The sequence below is a fragment of the Equus asinus genome, chromosome 4 (genome assembly GCF_041296235.1).
Source record: "Equus asinus isolate D_3611 breed Donkey chromosome 4, EquAss-T2T_v2, whole genome shotgun sequence".
NCBI lineage: Eukaryota > Metazoa > Chordata > Mammalia > Perissodactyla > Equidae > Equus > Equus asinus.
This window is the reverse complement of record NC_091793.1, coordinates 62,612,920-62,634,422: the sequence shown is the minus strand read 5'-3', so window position 1 is coordinate 62,634,422 and position 21,503 is coordinate 62,612,920.

Below are 21,503 nucleotides of genomic sequence, written 5' to 3'. Positions count from 1 at the left end.
AGCATGTGTAGTGACACAATAAATATTTGTTAAACACCATTGCGGTTCCGATACCTCCTCCTTCCTCTCCAACAGTAACTCTGTCAATCCATATTCCCCATCATGCCTGAAAAGTAGGCAATTTGGCCCCAAGAAGACCCCTGAATCCATCTCCCCACCAGCCACTTGGTGGAGAATGTCTGGCTGACTCCTAATTCTTACCCCATGAAGGCACCACACAGAACAAGAGAGAGAAAAATGGCACGCGGTTCCTGATATTAAGGCCTGGAAATCACGTTGCTAAGAAACACAGCCCTGTGAATGTGTTGGGCTCTTCCCCCGAGTGAAAAAGTGAGCGGGTAAAGCAAGGGGCTCCGTGTGAAGAGGAGCAGGAGCGTCACCCCCTGAGGCTAGTGGTTTGGGCAGATGAGTAAATGTGAAAATAAAGGCCTAAGGCGAGGAAGTGGGCGAGCCAGCCGCAGCTGCAGAAAGCACTCAGAGTGGCTGTCAGAAGAGTGAGCTGTTTTCTCAGCCCCAGCTTCACTCACTGCATGAACAAGGACAAATGGTGCCACCTCCCGCAGCAGAAATCTCTCCATCTGTTTTCTATGAGGGTTGGACTGTCATGTGTAAGGTCCCTTTCAGTTCCGATGGTCCGTAGGGAGGAAAGGCTTTCTCCCTCCCTCTTCAAACCCAGCAAGCCACTGTGCTGAATGGCTTCTGCTCCAGGCTCCTCCTTTCCCCACGACTCTGTGGTTCTTTTCTAATCAAACTCCTGTTTGGTGCATCTCGGAGCATCGAACACGGCAAAGGAGGCTGGAGAAGGTCCCACTGCTGGTCCAGCGAGCTGGCGTCTGTGAAGCAGCCAAGAGTGGCTTCTTCCCTTCTTTGGATCCTCTGCCACAGGAAGGCAAACATCTGGTGCTCTGTTCCCTGAGCCGCACACCAGCAAAGGAGACAGGAATCACTTGCTCAACAGGCAAGAAATTCCTAACACATGTGGAGACCTTTGATATCAAGATCCCTTATTCATGCCCAGGGAACACTGTGAGAGCATTCTTTCTGACTTGGGGGAAAGAAAACTCCAAACTACTTGTCGGGGTTCCCCATCAAGGTCTATCCACAGAATAAAAAGGGAAATCCCACCAAGAGTTGGGAACCAGAAGGACAATAGAAAAAACGATGACCAGATATTAAGCGTCTATTTCAAATCCATCCCTGGATTAGACGCTGTGAGTGACGATGTCCAGGATGGAGTGACAGCTTTAAAATATCTTTACATCTCCCAACCTCTAGGAAATCACAGGATAATGCAGACTGAGAGGAGGTCTATGAGGGAGATGTGGAGGTAATTTTCTTTCAGAAATGGACTTCGAAAAATGAATAAATTTCTAGAAAAACAGTACAGACATAAGGAGTAGAAAATCTGAAGAATCCTATAATGATTAAAAAACCTAAAACTTTAAATTAAACAAAAATATTCCCACAAAGCTCCAAGCCAAATGGCTACCCCAGAAAACTGTAACAAACCCTTAAAGAAGAAACAAAGCCATTGTTATACATAAACTTCCACAGATATAAAAATGGGAAACACTGCCCTAGTCATTTCACTGGACAAATTCATCCTTAAATAGAGTGCAAAAATACTTTTAAAAAGGAGCAAAATAAATCCAATGATATATAGAAATGGTAATATGTCATGAAATGCAAGGCTAGTTTAACACTCCAAAATCAATTGACGTAATTCATCATATTAACGGAATAAAGGAGAAAAACCATATGATCCTTTCAAGAGATACCAAAAAAGATGCGCGTGATAAATTTTAAGATCCGTTTCTAATAAAACTCTCAGTAAAGTGAAAATGAAGGGAAATGTCCTAAATCTGATGAAGAACAAAATTAACATCACACTTAACAGTGTCAGAACCAACACTTTACCCCTAGGGTCAGGAAGAACACAAGAACAGCATTCTTACCGCCTCTACCCAACACTGAGCGGGAGGCCAAGCAAAGAAAAAGAGGTAAAAGGCATCAAGACTGGAAAGGAAAAAGTAAAACTCTCTTTGTTCACAAATGGCATGAGTATATGTGTTGACAATACAAAAGTAAAAAGCTAATAGTTAAATTTTGCAGGAAAGCAGGATACAAGGTCAATCAGTATATGAAAATTGATTGTATTTCTGTACACTAGCAATAGACACTTAGAAATTTAAGAGATAACGCCATTTATGTTAGCATCAAAAAATATCAAGTACCGAGGAGGTGATCCCACGCCATGCTGGCCCTAGCCTGGGCCTGCTCGTGAAGGCCACTCAGCACATTTATCCTAGCTTCCTACTGCAGCACGACAAGTTACCCACACACAACACCAATTCATCACGTAGTTCTGGAGGCCAGACCTTTGCACCAAGCAGCTGGATTCTCTGCTTAGGGTCCCACAAGGCTAAGGTCAAGCTGTTGGCCGGGCTAGGTTCTCATCTGGAGGCACTGGAAAAAAATCCACTTCCGACCCCATTTTGTTGTTGGCAGAATTCAGTTCCTTGCAATTGTAGGACTAAAGTCCCTGCTTCTTTGGCTGTCAGTCAGGAGCTCCTGGAGATCTCCCGCAGTCCTTGTCACAGCGCCACAGTGACTAGCCAGAGAACATGTCTACTTTTAAAGGGCTGACGTGACTAGGTTAGACTCACCCAGATAATCTGCCAATCTAAGGTCAGATGTGCCATACAAAGTAACCTAGTCACAGGAGTAAACGTCATCATCTTCACAGTCCTCGGGGTTGTGCGCAGCTCGAGGGTGATCTCGGGGAACATTTTAGATCCTTCCCAATACACTCCGCCCTCTGGCCCCTAAATATTCACATCCTTCCCAAATGCAAAAACAAATTCACCTCCTCCCAAGGGTGACAGCATTCTCAGCCCATTACAGCATCCAATCAAAGGCTAAAAATCTATAAATCTCATTAGTTCAAAAGTCCAAATCTCATCATATAAAATATCTACTCAGGGGTAAATGAGACTCCCGGGTGTAACCCTTTAGCGGCGCTCTTGGGCACACTTCTGCTCATCTGGGAAATTAGAGAGTTATCTGCCCCAGCACTCCCGTCATACAAGCGTGGGACAGCTATAGGGTGAGAGTTAGAAGCATTCTGGTTCAACTAAGGGGGAAATGGAAGGTAAAATAGTCACCAGTTGAAAGCAGTTTTGAAATCCACCAGGCAAACACCAGCAGGAGGTCCTCCATTGGCCTCAGGGCCTGCGAGTCAGCCTCTGGGGCTCTGGGCCCCACCTCTGAGTCATCCTTCCTCTCCCACCTTTGAAAGGGAACACATGTTTCCAGCATGCATTGTGTCCATTAGACAAAAGCCACATTCACAGATCATTTCAAGATAATCCCTCCCCTTTCGTGGACTTCCTCTGAGATGGCTAAGGAGCAAACCTTCTGAGCATTCTAGAAGCCCTCTGGTTTGACTGAGAAGACCCATGAGGAGCTCCCTTGATCCTGGAGATTGTCTGTGGCTGAATGTTCTGACCTTCTTTATCTTGTCAAGGTTTCAGCAACGGGCTGGCCAATCACATACGCGGCCCTTTCTCTAAGGCACACTTCCGGCAGTCACTTATGACTTTTAATGTCTTTTGCCACGTAGAGAAGGGGAGAATTTTCAAAATCATCCAGTCCCAGTTCCTCTTTGTCCAACAGTTCTTCCCTCAACTTACCTCTCTCCTCTCTCATTTCACTAAAAGCAGAAGGAAGATGCCAGGAAGTACCTCAAGCACTGTGCTTTGAAATCTCCTTAGCCATCTACGCACGTCCACCCCTTAGGGTTTTGCTCCCGCATAACCCCAGACAAGATTTTGCTAAGATTTCCTAACGAGGATGCTCCTTCCTCCCATTTCCAGTAACGTTCCTTACTTAATTCTGAGCCCTCACCAAGAGTGTTCTCAAATTCCAGATTTCTATTAACTGGCTGTTCACCGCTAATTTAGGTTTTCTCTCAGGCAATTTAGGATTTCTCTATAATGCTCCCTACTTCCTTCTGAGGCCTCACCAGCCGCATCTTTAATGTCCATATTTCTACTACCAGTCTGTTCAAGGCAATTAAGGGGGTTTTCTTCCATATTATTTCCAAAAATTCTTTCAGCTTCTGTCAATTGCCCAATTCCAAAGAAACTCCAACATTTTTATTTAAATTTTTTGAGATCAGTGAATGTTCACATGTAAGAAATAATACAAAGAGATCCCATGTGCCATTTACCCAGAGTCCCCCAATGGTTATATCTTACAAAGTATCACAACTGGATAGCGACATTGATACAGTCAAGGTGCAGAACAGTCCAAAATGATCCTCATGCCACCATTTTATGCCCACACCCAGCTCCCTCTTCCCTGGTCCCTGGCAACTACTAATCTGTTCTCAATTTCTGTCATGTTGTCATTTGGGGAATGTTATACAAATAGAATGACACAGTAGCTAACATGTTGAGATGGACTATTTTTCACTTGGCATCACTCCCTAGGGGTTCCTCCGAGTTGCTGCCCGCCTCAGTGGTTCATTCCTCCAGTCGCAGAGTAGAATTCCACGGGGTGCAGGCGCCACAGTTTGTTTAACCACTCGCTCCCTGCAGGACATGGGTTTTTGCCATTTGGGGGCTATTAAAGCTGCTATGTACAGTTTTTGTGTGAATATTTTTCATTTCTCTGAGATAAATACTTGAGTGTGATGCTAGGCGCTATGGTAGTTAAGTGTTTAGTTTTTTAAGACACTGCCAAATGATTTTTCAAAGAGGCCGTAGCGTTCTACATTCCCATACACAACATAAGAGCGATCCGCTCTCTCTGCTTCCTTGCCAGAGTTTAGTGTCATCATTATTTTTCACTTTAGCCATTCTGAAAGGTGTGTGATGATACCTCATTGCACTGTAATTGGCCCTGACTAATGCGTGGACATCTTTCCATATGCTTGTCTGCCATCTGTACATCTGATTGGTGAGGAGTCTGTTGTGATGGTTGTCCATTTTCTAATTAGATTGCTGCACAGTTGTGAAAGTCCATTATATATTCTAAATACTAGTCCTTTGTCAAATATGTCGTTTGCAAATATCTCCTCTTTGCGCTTTCATCTTTTTTTCTTTTCTTTTTTTTTTTTTTTGAGGAAGATTAGCCCTGAGCTAACTGCTGCCAATCCTCCTCTTTGCTGAGGAAGCCTGGCCCTGAGCCAACATCCGTGCCCATCTTCCTCTACTTTCTATGTGGGACGCCTACCACAGCATGGCGTGCCAAGCGGTGCCGTGTCCGCACCCGGGATCCGAACCAGTGAACCCCGGGCCGCCAAAGCGGAACATGTGAACTTAACCGCTGCGCCACCAGACCGGACCCTGCACTTTCATCTTAACAGGATCTTTCATAGAGCAAATCTTTTAATTTTGATAGAGTCCAATGTACCAATTTTTCATTTTTGGTCTTTTTGGTGTTAAGTCTAAGAACTCTTTGTCTAGCCTCAGATTTAAAAAATGTTTTCTCCTATGCTGTCATTGAAAAGTTTTCTAATTTTACATATCCATTTAAATCTATGATCCATTCTGAGTTAATTTTTGTACAAACCGTCAGATTTAGATCGAAGTTTTTGTCGGTTTTTTTTGTTTTGTTTTGTTTCTTGCCTGTCTATATCAAATTTCTCCAGCACCATTTGTTGGAAAGGCTGTTATCCCTCTATTGAATTGCTTTTGCACCTTTGTCAAAAATGAGTTGAAGATACTTTTGCATGTCTATATTTGGGTCCTCGAACACGGTCCACTGACCTATGCGTCTGTCCCTCCGCCAGCACCACACAGTCTTGATTACCATAGCCGGATGGGAAGTTCAATATCGGGCGGAGTGATTCCTCCCACTCTGTACTTCCTTGTTAAGATTGTTTTAGATGGGGCCGGCCCCGGGGCGCAGCGGTTATATTCGCACGTTCCGCTTCGGCAGCCCGGGGTTCACCGATTCGGATCCTGGGTGCAGACATGGCACCGCTTGTCAAGCCATGCTGTGGCAGGCGTCCCACATAAAATAGAGGAAGATGGGCACGGATGTTAGCTCAGGGCCAGTCTTCCTCAGCAAAAAGAGGAGGATTGGCAGCAGTTAGTTCAGGGCTAATCTGCCTCAAAAAAAAAAAAAAGGATTATTTTAGCTATTCTAGTTCTTTTACCTTTCCATATAAACTTTAAAATAAACTTGACCATGTCTACAAAAAAAACGCGTTGGAGTTTTGATAGAAATTGCACTAAACCTGTCTATCAAGCGGGGAGAGTTGATATCTTTACCACGTTGACTCTTCTAACCCATGAACACGGTGAGTCTGTCCATTTATTTAGATTTTTTTGATTATTTTCATCAGGATTTTATAACTTTCAGCGCACATGTCCTATACATATTTAAAGTTTATACCTAAAATTTTCACTTTCTTTGGATTGGCTGTAAGTGACATAGTGCTTTTGATCTCAGCTTCCATATTGTTGGGATATAGCAATGCAATTGGTGTTTGTGTGCTGATGTTGGATCCTGCAACCTCATTCAGCTCACTTGTTAGTTCTAGGAGGTTGTTTGATTTTTTTCTATATTCCTTGGGATTTTCTACGTAAATGATCACGTCATCTGTAAATCTAGACAGTTTTATTTCTTCCTTTGCAATCCGCATGTCTTTTATCTCTTTCCCTTGCCTGGTGGCTAGGACTTCCAGCGCTGGATTGAGTAAGAGTGGTGAGAGCTCACCTCCTTGCCTTGCTCCCGATCTTAGAGGGGAAGAATTCAGTCTAAGTCTGATGTCAGCCGGAGAGTTTTTGCAGAAGCTCGTTATCAAGTCGAGCTAGCTCCCCTCTATTTCTGACTTGCTGAGACTTTTTACTACGAATGGGAGTTGGACTTTGTTAAATGCTTTTTCTGAATCTTAGCGTGTTAATACAGTAGATTACAGTGACTTTAGAATGTCTAACTAACCTTGCCTAACTGAAACAAATCCCACTCGGTCATGGTGTATGGTAATTGTTATATGTTGTCAGATTTGGTTTGCTAACATTTTTGAGCATTTTTTGCATCTAATTCATGGAAGATATTGGTCTGTAGTTTTTTGAGTCTTTTGTTGTTACCATTGAAGTGTTTTTGTCTGATTTGGTATTAGGATTGTTAAAAACAAGAAAACAGGCCCAAAATGGCTCACTTCAGCTAAGCCCACGTCACTAAGCAGAGACTGAACTTCATTACACTTTCGGCCTCTCCTGGATGTGGACCCTTAAACCAGTCAGTCAGGAGCCACCGGCTCAGCGCTAGTGAGGGCATCTGCCCGATGGACCCCGTCAGCCCCTAAAGGAAAGTGACCTGGCTACAGCAATCCACTCTTCGCTGGTGTAACTTTGTGCCCCCTTCCTTGTGGCTGGACAAGTCTTCTGGGGCTCCTTTCTATCTGCTGGACGGGATGCTGCCCAACTCATGAATTGTAAATAAAGCCAATGAGTTCTTTAAGATGTACTCGGTTGAATGCACTTTTTAACAGGATAATACCAGCCTCGTAAAATGAGTTAGGAACTGTTTCCTCTTTTATAGTTTCTAGAAGAGACTGTAAAACCGGTGTTTATTTTTCTTTAAATGTTTGGTAGAATTTTCCAGTGAAACCATGGAGACCTAAGGATTTCTTTTGGGAAAAGCTTTTTAATTACAAATTCAATTTCATTACATTGTTTCATCTTGATTGAGTTGTGGTAGTTTGCAGTTTTTGAGGAATTGGTCCTTTTGGTCTAAATTGTTGAATTTATGAGTGTAAAGATAGTCACAGTATTTTCCTTATTATCCCATTTTTAGCTACAGGCTCTGTACTTATATTCCATTTCACTCTTATATTGATGATTCCTGTCTTCACTTTTTTAATCTTTCTCAGTCTTGCTGGACATTTATCAATTTTATTAATATTTTTTTAAAAACCAGCTTTTTTGTTTCATTGATTTTGCTCTATTGGTTTCCTGGTTTTTTTCTGCTCTTACGTTTATTATTTCCTTCCTCTGTTTACTTGACATTTATTTTGCTCTTCATTTTCTAGTTTCTTCTTCTTTAATTTTTTTCCTTTTTTTTTTTGGCTGAGGGAGATTGGCCCTGAGCTAACATCTGTGCCTATCTTCCTCTATTTTATATGTGGGATGCCACCACAGCCTGGCTGACAAATGGAGTAAGTCTGTGCCCAGGATCCAAATCTGCTGACCCAGGCCACTGAAAGAGCATGCCAAACTTAACCACTACACCATAGGGCCAGCCCCTTTAGTTTCTTTAGGTAGACATTTAAATTATGATTTTAAACTGTTCCTCTTTTCTTATGTAAGCATTTAGTGTAGTAAGCTGTAAATTTTCCTCTCAGATTTGCCTTAGCTCTGTCCCACATATTTCAATATCTTACATTTTCATTTAAATTTAGCTTTTTGTATTTTTTATATTTCTTTGAGACTTATTCTTTGACTCATATATTACTTATACGAGTGATTTTAATTTCAAAGTGCTTAGAGATTTTTCTGTTGTATTTCTATTTTGATTCCATTACAGTCAGAAAAACAACTCCATGTGATTCCAATTCTTCTAAACTTGAGGTTACTTTGTGGCCCAGAATATGGTCTATCCTGATATCTGCTCCCTGGATGCCGAAAAAGTGTGTATTCTGCTGCTTTCTGGAGCGTTCTGGAGATGTCTGTTAGGTCTAGTTGGTTTCTGGGTTAAGTCCCTAATTCCTCTGGGTCTGTACTCTGTCATCTCCGCTCTACTCCTGAGCCCATCCAGAGAGTTCTTTATTTTGGTTATTATATTTTTCCATCTTCCAATTTCCATTTGATTCTTTTTTATAACTTCTTTCTCTTTGCTGGTATTTTCTACTGTTTCATTTGTTTCCAGAGAATTCATGATTGTTTGTTGAAGCATTTTGATGATGACTGCTCTAAAATCCACGTCAGATAAACCAACACCTGATTCATCTCAGTGTTGCCCTTTGTTGATTGTTTATTCTCATTCCTGTTGGGGTGTCATCGTTTCTTAGTATGATGAGTGATTTTCAATTGCAATCTGGACATTTTGGAAATTATATCATGAAACTCTGGCTCTTATTTCATCTTCCCTTTTTGAGCAGGCCGTCTTTCTGTTGACATGTAAAGGGCCAGTGGCTAGGTATTTGCAGCTTCCCACTGGGCTCACTGACAGCACTCCCGCAGAAGCGGGGCAGTGATTGGCACCGTCTCCATGCAGGTGGGCGGGCTGGCAGCTTGGCTCCTCCCTCAACCCCCAGTGACACCTTCCAGGTAAAAAGGAGGCAGCAAGTGGTACAGCCTCATTGCTTCTAAGTGGGGTTGTACGGTCAGCTCCCTGCTGGGCCCTGCGGCCGCCTGGAAGGGGCAGGAGAGGCTGACTCATACTGCCTGTCTGCTGCAGGGTGGAATCCCAAGATCAGGGGAGCTGGCTGGTGCCTGCAGGGGAGGGGGAGCTGAGTACCAACAAGCCCGCTTCCCATCACCTCATTCCACTTCCTTGATGCCAGAAGAGAGTGGAGGCTCGTCCTGCTACCACTGCCTCGTTAAGTTTTGTAGGGAGGAAAATGTTCTTCCCCTGCTGTCGCAGGCTCAGTGGCTGGGGTCCCTGAATCAAACTAATAAAGACAAATTAACAGGAGAAAAAATCGTTTATTTATGCATGTAATGTGCATACATGCAGGAGAACTCGGTGATGAATATCTCAAATGGGCGGTTAGAATTCGGGGCTTATATGCCATCTTAACAAAGGATAATAAATTTTGTAGAGAAGTGACAAGACAAAGAAAAAGGGTTTGGGGTTCCCAGGAGCAGTAAATTGGAAAGGTGAAAATATGGGGGAAACTAATGGAAGATGAGGATTATCTTAGTAAGGATTGTTTATGCTGACCCAACTCGGTGCCGACTTTCTGTTTCTAGCGATAATGACTGTTTTCCTCGTGCGTCCCGGTGTAGGCGAGAGGAGGAGGAACACCTTCACAAAGGGAAATTTACGCCCTGCTTTTAGGCAGAAAAGAGGAAGGTGGAGAGCTTTTCCTGTGTTTGCTGTTTCTCGTTGCCTTCAGCTCAAAGTAACCCTTATGTCAAAGTGCCCTATTGGGGGTGGCATGTTCTGATCCCCCCCAGTTTCACTGCTGCTGGTGGGGGGGAGGTTCACCCATGGCTGGGCCGTCTTGGCACGCCCCTGGCAGGGGGACTGAAGTGCCACCTGCTTCCACACTGCTCAGGAGGACCCCTGCCCAGCCACACTGAAAGTGTGCTGCCGTTTTCAGCACTGTGTGGCTGGAGTAGGAAGGCTGTTGCCGGAAGGTTTCCTGTTGTTAGGCAGCCCTGTGCCTGGGCCTTTGGCTGGGAGGGAACAGGCTTTTCTTGGAGCCTTTCAGTCTGTGTCTGCTGGTGGGTCACGGTCAGAGGGTCTACAGTGCGCTGTGGGGGAGATGTGAGAAGCCACAGGACACCAGGGAGCTCACTGCCGTGTCCTTCCCCGCGTCCTGAGCCCCTCGGCAGTCTGCCTTCTTTGCGCCTGTCAGAGACTTCCCATGGCTGGTTGTTGTGTTACCTCCCAGGTCTTCTTGGTGTATGAGGAAGGACCAGGGAGGAACAGCATTGCTCCAGGTCACCAGAACTGGACGTTACCACCCATACCCACATTCTAGGGGTTTGCCGCAACAGCACCACACTTTCATACCAAAATTTGTATTAGTTTTCTGTTGCTACATAACAATTACCACAAACTTAGTGGCTTAAAACAACACTGCCTCACGGTTTCTCTGGGTCAGAAGTGCAGGCACGACACGACTAGATTCTCTGCTCAGGGTCTCACCGGGCACGCAGGCCTCATCTGGGTTCAGGGTCCTCTGTCAAGCTCGCTGGTTGTTGGCACGATTCATTTCCTGGCTGCTGCAGGACCAAGGTCCCCGTTCTCTTGCTGGCTGGGGGCCAGGGACCACTCTGAGCTCCTAGAGGCTGCTTTCAGGTCCTCACCACACGTCGCCTTCCACGTCGTCAACAGACCGCCTCCCGCAGGTTGATACTTCTCATGCTTTACATCTCCTTAACTTATCCTTCTTCAGCCAGCCAGAGAAAACCTCCCGCTTTAAGGGCTCATGTGATGGGTCAGGCCCGCCTGGATAACGTGTCTGTCTTTAGGTCAGCTGTGCCACACGGCAGCCTAGTCACAGGAGTGAAATCCGTCGTCCTCTCACTGCAGGGATGATGTGGAGCCACACACCAGGGGGCAGGAAATTCCGGGGAACGTCCCAGGGGATCCTGCCCCCACAGCATCTCTCCCCAGCTCCCTGTTCACTGACATCACACTGTCAGCTTGAAATCAACCATGGCGGGAGTATTTACACCACAGAAATTAGCAACTGCTGTCAATCAGGGCTCCCCTCCCTCGCCCCTGAGAGCAGGTTTACCAGCACACTGATGAATAAATTGAACACACGATGTGCGAGACCTCTACCACTGAAAACTGTCAAGCATTCTGAGGAAAAATAAAAATGATCTAGGGCCGGCCCGTGGCCAAGTGGTTAAGTTCACGCACTCCGCGTCAGCAAATTCGCAGGTTCAGATCCTGGGCGCGGACATGGCACCGCTCATTAGACCACGTTGAGGTGGCGTCCCTCGTGGCAGAGCCAGAAGCGCCAACAACTAGAATACACAACTATGTACTGGGGACTTCTGGGAGAAGAAGAAGAAGAAGAAAAGGAAGATTGGCAACGCATGTTGGGTCAGGTGCCAATCTTTAAAAATGAAATAAAACAAAGAGGATCTAAACAAACAGAGGAGCTGTGCCTTGTCCATGGGTTGAGAGACTTGGTGTTGTGACAATACCAGTTCCCCACAAATGATCTGTAGGTGAAATCCAATCTCAAGCAAAATCTCACTGTGTGTGTGTAAATTATTATGTGGTTCTAAAATTAACATGAAGGGGCCAGCCTAGTGGTATAGTGGTTAAGTTCATGTGCTGTGCTCTGCTTTGGCTGCCCAAGGTTCACGGGTATGGATCCAGGGCACAGACATACTACCGTTCATGAAAACCACGCTGTGGCAGTGTCGCACATACAAAATAGAGGAAGACTGGAACAGATCTTAGCTCAGTGACAATCTTCCTCAAGCAAAAGGAGGAAGACCAGCAATTGATGTTAGCTCAGGGCCAATCTTCCTCACCAAAAACAAACAAACAAACAAACAAACAAACAAAGGAAAAAATACAGTTAATATGGAAATGCAAAGATCTAGAGTAGCCACGACAATTCTGAAGTGGAAGAACAAAGTGAACAGACCACCAGATTTCAAGGCTCACTCTAAAACCACAGTAATAAGGGCAGTGTAGCCTGGCATAGGATAGAGACATAGACCAACGGAACAGAATTTTTTAAATCCCAGAAAAAGACCCCCACATATATTGTCATTTCATTTACGACAGAGGCAGCACTGTGATTCAGGGGGGAAGGAGGATTTTTTCAATAAATGATACTGGATAATTAGATATCCATATGGGAAAAAATAAACCTTACCCTTCCCCCCTACAAAAATGAATCTGTGATGGATCACAGACCTAAATGTGAAAGGTGAAACACCAAATCTTCTAGAGAAAGATATAGGAGAATAGCTTTATAAACTTAGAGTAGGCAAAGATTTCTTAAACGGAACACATTGAAAAATGAAAATAAAATTAGAATTTATTAAGACTAAGAGCTTCTGTTCACCCAAAGACATCATGAAAACAGTAAGAATATGACATGGACCGGAAGACATTTGCGTTACATAATCCAGCACAGGACTTGGATCTACAGGATTAAAGAACTCCTACAAGTTGGTTATTTCTTAAGACAGTCAATCCCATAGAAAAATACGAAAAGCCTACAGTCTTTTCTTTATAAAAGAGAAAATCCAAATGGCCATGTATATGAAAAGGTGGTCAACATCATTACTCCCATTAACCAATTTAGGGAGGAAAAATATAAATTAAAACCATCACAGGATACCACTATATTCCTAGAAAAACTAACAGGGACTGACAGTACCAAATACCGGCAAGGAGATAAACTCTCATACGTTGCTGGTGGGAATGTAATTAAGACAACTTTTACTCTATGACCCAGCAATTCCACTCTTGGGTCTGTTCACCAATAGTAATATAAAAGAATCTTGATAGTGACTTTATTCATAAATGGGAGACAACTCAATTACCCATCAGCAGTAGCCTGGGTATACATTTTACGGCATATTCATACAAAGGAATACGACACAGCAAGGAACAAAAATGAGCTATAGCCACACACAAGTGAATCACTCCCATATAATAATGAGTGAAAGCAAGCACAAAAGATTATATACTATATGATTCCGTTTGTATGAAATTTAAGAAGAGGCAAACTAATCCTTCTACATATATCAAAGGCATTTTGGGGATAATTAGGGTAATGTGAATAAGTACTGGATATCTGATGGTATTAGATGTCTGTTAGTCTTCTTAGGTGTGAAGATGGTATTGATGGGGATTTTTAGGCTGCTTAATTTTAAAACAGTTTATGATGAGGATTTTAAGGCTGGTTACTTTTAAAACTAGAGATAAGAAGCAGGCTCCAAGGAGTGGAATTTGTTTGCTCTTTGATCAGAGGCAATTGCATTTGTAAAGGAAATCTTCATGCCTCCCTCTCTGGAATTTGTTTTCCCCTTGTTGGGAAAACATTTACATTTCTAAGGGAAACCTCTATCTGTGAAGATGCCTCCCTCTCTGAGCCAGGAGGAAGGGGGGATGGCCTTATCTTTGAAGACTGTTTGGCAACCTCATGTAACTGACCCCCAACCCCAAAATCCTCCTTTGTCTTTAGCCGAGGATAATATTTGAGCGGTGACTTCTGCCATTTACTCAATCCGGTTTGATTTGTGGGACCACCAAAAGGCCAGACCAAACGGGCACTAATAAAGAGATAACTCACACACACCTATGCCTTAAATATTGGCCCCAACCCTCAGTTCGGGGCAGCAGCAGCAGCAGCAGCGGCAGCAACAGGAGCTCTGACTGCCCGTGGGTCCTGTCCCCACGCACCAGCTCTGCCTGCCCATGGGTCCTGTCCCCATGCCAGCGGGGGCAGCAGCAGCGGCTCTGCCTGCCCATGGGCTCTGTCCCCATGCCAGCGGGGGCAGCAGAAGCAGCGGCAGCAGCAGAAGCTCCGACTGCCCATGGGTCCTGTCCCCATGCTATTCCACACTATTCTCTAAATAAAAGAGCACTACTGCCAGATCTTGAGAGTCTAAGAAATCTTTCTTTCGACTCCTCGGCTCACCGACCCCGCATCAGTATTATCTTTCATCTGAAATAATTAAGAGTAAAGTGTCATGGTATTTGCAACCTATTTTTAAACAGTTCTTGTGAGTGTGTGCAAAGCAGAAACTAAGATCGTCTACTATTTTTATTTAAAAAAAAATAAAGCTATTTCCATTTTGGAAAAAATAGGAAAGAACTACAGATTTCTCATAAAAAAACAATATAAACACTTCAGTTTGGAATAAATTTCTAATCAGGGCATAAAGGGAAAGATTGACATATTTGAGTATATTAAAATTAAGAACTTCTTTCATCAAAAGATATTGTTAAGAGAGAGAAAAAATAAGCCACAGAATAGGAGAAGATATTCATGAGAAGATATTCGCTTTACAATAATTCATTAGGCTGCAATTTATATCTTTTATGTGCTTCTCTATAAGTTTTTGTATTCCACAAAAGCAAATAAAAAGGCTGAAAAAAGATATTGGGCTGTAGAGGACCAGGCCGGATTCGACTCAGCCAGCGGTGGCTCCCAGGAGGTTTTTATTATGCTTGTTAAATGGGTCATTTAGCTGCAAGGAGGAATCCCATTGTTGCCTACGGAAGTGTTAAAAACAAACAAACAAACAATAAAACTGACAAGCAATCTTCTCCAAAGTGCTGGGGAAGAAGAGCCCAAGGCTGGGAAGAGGTGGGGCCCCACTTGGGGGGCACCCCCCCCATCCCGCCCGGAAAATGTGACACATGATGAAGCTAATTAATTTTCCCTGATTGGCATGAAAGTTAATTTGCCCAGAATTATTCATGCTGGAGAGTTCCAATTATTCATCTCCAGCAAAATGCAAATCGAATTTTGTGCAAAGAGAACAAGGAGGAGGCCAGAGGGAAATGGTGGGGTGTGGTGGGCAGGCTTGGGTTGAGGGAGAAGCGGGGAGCCAGGTGGCTGGGGCCAGCCTGCCTTCTCCCTGAAGTCTTCTCCCCTGGGAAGACACACTGAGACAGAGAAGCACATTGGAAGTGCCCACTGTGAGGCAGCTGCATTCATCGTGTCCTGATGCTGACTCCAGAGAGAATACTGATGCCAGGGAGATCCCAGAGACGCTCGCCCAGCCAGTGCTAGTGCTGGCGACAGTTGCATAACAAAATAAAATGTGCTCTATACGCATCCTTGCCTGTGATGGGTGTTCAATAAATGTTTGATGATTCACTGCTGCATTATGCACCTTCTGGCAGACCGCTAAAAAAGTCCCTCTGTATGAACAATAAAATTCATTAAGTTATGCAAGAAATATTTGTTACACAGCTACTCTGGGCCCAGCCTGTGCTGGGTGCCAGGGATGCAGCGTTTACTCCCTCCTGGAGCCCACTGTCTGGTGCTGAGACCACAGCAGACCATTAGAGCGGCTGGAGACATTCTTAAGGAGGAAAGATGTGCAAGACCTCTACCACTGACAAACACAAAGCGTTGCTGAGTGAAAACGAAGGAGACGTAAACAGGCGGACATGAGAAGGACCCAGATCAATCAGGGAGGTCTTTAAAAAAAAAAAAAAAAGATCAATCTCCTCTACTGGCTATCAAAACATTATAAAAATTATGATGTATTGTCAGAGTTCTCCACAGAGAATCAACAGGATGGGTACATGCAGAGAGAGATTTATTTTAAAGAATTGGTTCATACAATTGTGGAGGCTTGGTAAGTCAAAATCTGCAGGGTAGGTGAGCAGGGTGGAAACCCAGGGGAGAGTTGCAGTTTGAATCCAAAGATAGTCTCCTGGCAGAACTCCTTCCTGCTTAGGAAAGGCCAGTCTTTGTTCTATTAAGGCCTTCAACTGATTGGATAAGACCCACCCACATTGTGGAGGGCAATCTGCTTTACTCAAAGTCCACCAATTTAAATATTAATCTCACCCAAAAACACCTTCACAAAAACATCTAGAACAATGTTTGAGCAAATGTCCAGGCACCATTCTCCGGCCAAGTTGACACATAAAATTAACCATCACAGAGGGCAAGAAAGCAGAGTGTTGGCACAAGGATAGACAGATAGGCCAATGGACATATTAGAAATTCCAGAAACAAACTCACAAATAAACAAACACTTGATTTATGATAAATGTGATACTGCAGAGTGCTGGAGAAAGGCCAGCTTTGCATCAGATGGTGCTAGGACAACTGGATTTACAGATGAAAAAGAATAAACTTGGATCCTTCCCTCCCCGCTCTCAAAAATCAATACCAGGAAGATTGTGAAAAGAAAAATGATAAATATTTGAGCAGCCAATCTAGGAGAATATCTTCCGTGACTTCAAGGGAGAGAGAGATTTCTTAAACAGGACACAGCAGGCACTAAACATAGTAGAAACGATTAGTAAGTTTAACTACATTAAAATTAAGAAATTTGGTTTCTAAAAAGACTCTATGAGTAGTGTGAAAAGCAAGCCACTCAGTGAAAAAAGGTGAGGAGTGACAAAAAGCCTCCTCCCAGAATATGTAAAGAATTACCCGAAATCAATAAGAAAAAGGCAAAGAACCAAGTCGAAAAATGGGCAAAAGACTGGAACACACACCAGATGAAAAAAGAACATCCAAACGGCCAACAAACATACAAACTCAGTTCATCCTCACTGTTAATCAGGGAAATGCAAATTAAGACCACAGGGAATAATGCCACACACCTGCCTGACTGGCAAAAGTTTAAAAGTCTGACAATATCAATATCAGTGAGGACATGGAGCAACAGGCCTTTTGTACATTGCTGGTTGAGTGTGAAATGGTGCAGCCACACTGGGAACAGTGTTGGTAATATCCAGTAAATCTGACCCCGCAATTGTACTCCTAGACACAGACGCTACAGAAATACTTGCTTATGTGCACTAGAATACATTTTGGAAAATGCCAAAATAGCCAAAGTGGCCACAACACAAATGTCCATCAGTGGTAGAAACGATAAAGAAACTGAGGTATATTCATGCAAGAGAATACTATATAGCAATGAAAATAAATGAATCATAGATATACAGATACACAACATAGATTAATCTTCAAAACACAATATTCAGCAAAAAGAAATCAAACACAACAGAATATCACTGTGTAATTCCATTGTATAAAGTTGAAAAATAGCAAAATTAAATTATATGTTTAGGAATGCATAGCTAGGCAGTAAAACAAACACAAAAAATTGATAAAAGGAATGCCATGGAAGCTGAGAGTGTGGTTACTGCTGAGGGGAGGAAGGGAGGATGACTGGGGAGGGTCAGGCAAGGGCTGCTGGGAGTGGCGGTACCCTATTTCTTTGCTTGGGGCAATTACACAAGTGTTTGCCACAGGTAGTTAAGCTATATGTTTGTGTTTTACATACTTTTTTGTATGTTTACTATAATTAACAGTAAAAAATGTTAAAACATTTCAACTTTTATATTGTGCCATAAAAAACAAAACATTCAATGGATGAGTTAAATAGCATATTATACACAACTAAAGAGAGAATTGGTAAACCGGAAGAGAGATTTGAAAAAATAACTCAGAACACAGCACTGAAAGACAAAGAAATGTGAAAATATGAAAGAGAGGGTAAGATCAAGATCAGAGTAAAAAGAACTTATTTACATCTAATCAGGTTTCTAGAATAAGATAGTAGAGTTTCAAGAAAAGATATTCAAAAAGATAATGGCTTACAGTTTTCTAGAATTGATGAAAGATACACATCTTCAGATTCCAAGGTCCAATAAATCCCAACAGAATAAATGAAAAGAAATCCAAATGCAGGCATTTTGTAGTGAGAGTGCAGGTAGCTAGAGACAGAGAGAAGATCTTAAAATCAGTCAAGAAGAGGAGAAAGATCGGTTACAGAGAAACAAGAGTGAGATCAGTTAGTTTCTCAGGAAGAACAAAGGAAATCAGAAAGACTGTGGAATAACATCCTCATGATGTTAAGAACAAAGTGATTGCCCACACAGAACTTTATACTCAGTGCGTTAGTTTCCTAGTGCTGTCATAACAAATTAGCACAAACTGGATGGCTGACAGGAACAGGAGTTTACTCCTTCACAGTTCTGGGGGGCCAAAGCCAAGGCGTCGACAGGACCGTGCTCCCTCTCAAGGCTCTAAGGTCGAGTCTTTGCTGCCTCTTCTTAGTTTCTGGTGGTTGCCAACAATCCTTGGCATTCCTTGGCTTGCAGCTGCGTCACTCCAGTCTCTGCCTCCAGCATCATATGACCTTCCTCCCCGTGTCCCTGTGTCCGAATGTCCCCCTTCTTATAAGGATACCCTCGCTGGATTAGGAACCATCTTAACCCAATACCACCTCATCTTAGCTTGATCACATCTGCAAAGGCCCTATTTCCAATGAGGCCACATTCACAGAAACCAGCAATTAGATCTTCAGGGGCCACAAATCAACCCACATCACCCAAAAAAACTATCTTTCAAGACTGAGAGAGAAATTCAGAAATTTTCAGACCAAAAACTGAGAAAGTTTGCCCTCACAGAAATAAATCTGAAGGATATGCTTCATACAGGAGTAAAATGATTACAGATATAATATGGGAGATATAAGAAAGAATAGTGAGCAAATAAATTTTTAAAATGTGGATAAATTCAGAGGCTGGCCTGGTGGTGCAGCAGTTAAGTTCGCACGTTCTGCTTCAACAGCCTGGGGTTCACCAGTTTGGATCCCTGGTGCAGAACTACACACTGCTTATCAAGCCATGCTGTGGCAGGCATGCCACATGTAAAGTAGAGGAAGGTGGGCACGAATGTTAGCTCAGGGCCAGTCTTCCACAGCAAAGAGAGGAAGATTGGCAGCAGATGTTAGCTCAGGGCTAAAGTTCCTCAAAAAAAAAAATGTGGACAAATTTAAACAATCAACTTATAAAGCAACAATAATAATGTTTTATTTACATCTATTCAGGAGAAAAGAAAATGTACATCTACAAAACAAAACAAAAACTTGAATAAAAATGTACATGGCAGTATTATTCATAATAACCAAAAAGTGGAAACAACTCAAATGTCCATCAATGGATGAATGGATAAATAAAATGCGGCATATCCGTACAATGGAATATTATTCAGCAATAAAAAGGAATGAAGTACTGACACATGCTGTGACGTGGATGAACTTTGGAAACGTTAAGTTAAGTGAAAGAAAGCAGTCACAAAAGATGATACATTGTATGACTCCATCTGTAGGAAATGTCCAGAATAGGCAAATCCATAGAGGCAGAAAGTAGATTAGTGGTTGCCTGGGGCAGGGGGAGGGGAAGAATGAGGAGTGACCTCTGTGGGCATGGGGTTTCTTTGGGAGGTGATGAAATGTAAAATTAGATTATGGTAATGGTGTACAACTGTGTAAATATACTAAAAAACATGGAATTACACATTTTAAATGAGTGAACTTTACAGTATGTAAATTATATCTCGATAAAACTTCTTTTAAAAAGTGAGAGAGAGAAAAATATTGAAAAACAATAGCATATAGCTGCTAGACCTTCAGCCGTCGCATAATTGTCCCAACAGGAAGATGAAGGCAAGGAAGGAATGAGCTCGGCCGTACTTTAAAGAGGCTTCCCAAAAGGACTTGCTTTTGCACCTCATTACCCAGAACTTACCTGAGCTGTCACACAGTGAGCAAGGAAGGCCAAGAAACATGGTTTATAACCGTACACATTATGCCCCAAATTTATGTGGAGCTCAGTTACAGCAGAGCAGGAGCAGAATGGATGGGGAAAGGCAAGCAGCACAGCTTCCACATCCTCTACCTTTGTCTGGTGAGATCTCACGCCCGAACCCTTGAAACAACACGACAGACAGCCCCGAGGGGGACTACCTTTAATCTGCTTCAACCCGTGTGCTCGTCCTGTCAGAGAGAACTGAATCCAAGCTGCGTGAGGACTCTGGGGCCTACGTGCACTTTCTGCTAAGGCTGCCACTCAGAACCACTTCTGTTTGCACCTTTCACCCTTGCGGCCCTTGGGACCTGCAGGAACTCGGCCAGCGGACACTCAGCCCATGGCAGAGAGGCATTCTCTGCCCCCCACAGGCCCTGCACGTGTGCTGCAGACTGCCTGTCTCTAGCCTGAGTTTATCCTTTTTCTGGACATTACTACAGCAGGAGTAAAAGCATCACACGCCAACAAGCTAAATTGTTGCTGCTGTTTCACCAACACGGCACGTGGCTCACATCCTGAGGTTCCCAGGGACCTGGGGGCTCCCGTGTTCCCTGCTGCAGAGTGAGGGCTGTCGGCTCTCCACCCGCAGTAGCTCTCCACCCGCAGTGTCTCTCTGCCTGTGGTGTCTGTGTGCTAAGCGTGCAAGCCAGACTCCTCCACTCTCAGGTTCTGCTCCTTACAGCACCTTGCCTCCAAATTCAGTGAAGAATAGATGTGGAAGGTCATTTCAAAAAATTCCACCATAAGATATAATAATCCTTACTTACCAACATAGCTTTAACTATATAAAGCAAAAATTGGTAGAATTACAAGGATAAATGAAGAGCCACAATCATGATGGGAGGTTGTAACAGGCATTACTCAAAAACAAGCTGACGGGGGCAGGGGGAGCAAAGATGTAGAATAATTGAAAAATGCAATAAACAATTTTGATTTAATGGATACACTCATATAAATCCTTTACCCAAAAACTAGAGAATGCATATTCTTTTCAAAATCTTATCATTGAAGACACCAGTAAAATAGATAAAGCCTTGACAAGAAGGACTAACGGAAAAAAGGAGTATGTCCAGAATAAGTGACACTGATTGGGAAAGGGGGAGGCACATAACCACAAACAGAGCAGAGATCATTTTAAATCATTAAAGATTACTAATAACTTTATGTGAAAATATTTGAAACTTAGGTAGAAAAAATATAGTTACCAGAAAAATATAAATTACCAAACCTGGTTCAAGAAGAAAATTAAAAACCTGAATGGGCTTTTAGCTATTACAGACATTGAATTCGTATTTAAAATTCTATCTACAAAATAGACTTAGTTTAGACAGTTTTCCTAGTGAGTTCTGCTATACTCATTTTATAAGACTAGTAAACCTTGAATACAAGACAGGGAAAGAACAGATAAAAAAGGAAAATTATAGCCAATCTTACTTTTGAATGTGAATACAAAAATGCAAAAAATAAACAAATCCAGAAAGAAATATCATAAACATTCAAATTCAGACATATATACACCATGTGTGAATATATGCTAAAAG